This window comes from Ipomoea nil, unplaced genomic scaffold (assembly GCF_001879475.1).
Source record: "Ipomoea nil cultivar Tokyo-kokei standard unplaced genomic scaffold, Asagao_1.1 scaffold0103, whole genome shotgun sequence".
Lineage (NCBI taxonomy): Eukaryota > Viridiplantae > Streptophyta > Magnoliopsida > Solanales > Convolvulaceae > Ipomoea > Ipomoea nil.
In genome coordinates this window covers 948,520-949,821 of record NW_017616531.1, presented here as the reverse complement: position 1 = coordinate 949,821, position 1,302 = coordinate 948,520, and positions in this window count along the sequence as shown.

The window sequence follows — 1,302 nt, the reverse complement described above, 5'->3', positions numbered from 1 at the left end:
TTTATTTAAATTCTCTTTTATTTTATCTTTATTCTCGATATATTCCAAACCCCCCCTACCTTTAATTTGAGCACAAAAGTTAAACTAGTTACTCCTCGTGGGATCGATCCTTACTCCCGCTACTACGTTTGTAAGGTTTTAATTTGGAAGCCTACGACAGCTCACCAAATTTTGGCGCCGTTGCCGGGGAGATTTTCTAGCTTATTTTGTGTTTGTTTATTTATTTAATTATTTATTTTGTTATTTGTTTATTTGTTTTTCAATTTGTCCCAAACGAAAATAAAAATAATAATTTTCTTTTCTTTCATTACTTTTACATAATTGCAAATCAAAATATATTTTCTTTTTGTTTATGCCTATAACTCGATCTGCTAATCAAGAACTCTTGCCGTACTATCCGGAAATTGAAAGAACTATACGCAGGTGGAAGAAACAAGCTTTGAGAAAATTGGAGTTTAGTGATCTGGCTACCGATTCTACCAATTCTGATTCAGAAGGGGAACCCATGGCTCAAAATCGGACTTTAAAAGAGCTTGGAGCTCCAAATTTGGATCAGCAACCTTTATGCATCACTTTTCCCGCTCTAGATGCTAATGTACAATTCGAACTGAAATCTGGATTAATTCATCTTTTGCCTTCTTTTCATGGACTTGCAGGTGAAGATCCGCACAAACACTTAAAGGTATTTCATGTGGTGTGTTCGAGTATGAAACCCACTGGGGTTACTGAAGAACAAATCAAGTTAAGAGCCTTTCCCTTTTCGTTGAAAGATTCAGCGAAGGATTGGCTATACTATCTACCTTCTGGGAGCATCACCACATGGAATAACTTAAAGACACTATTCCTTGAAAAATATTTCCCAGCTTCAAGGGCGGCCAACATTAGAAAGGAAATTTGTGGTATAAGGCAAAACAATGGAAAGTCATTGTATGAATATTGGGAGCGTTTCAAGAAACTATGTGCAAGCTGCCCACACCATCAAATTAGTCAATTACTCATTTAGTATTTTTATGAAGGACTTTTTCCTATGGATAGAAGCATGATTGATGCCGCAAGTGGTGGTGCTTTAGTTGACAAGACACCGGACGCTGCGAGAACTCTAATTGCAAACATGGCTACAAATTCTCAACAGTTTGGCAATAGACTTGTCCAACCGTCTAAGCAAGTGAATGAGGTAAATATTTCTGCTCTTGAGCAACAAATTTCTGGTTTAACTACTCTTGTTCGTCAATTAGCTGTAGGCAATATGCAAACTGTAAATGCATGTGGAATTTGCTCGGTAGTTGGGCACCAAACAGATGT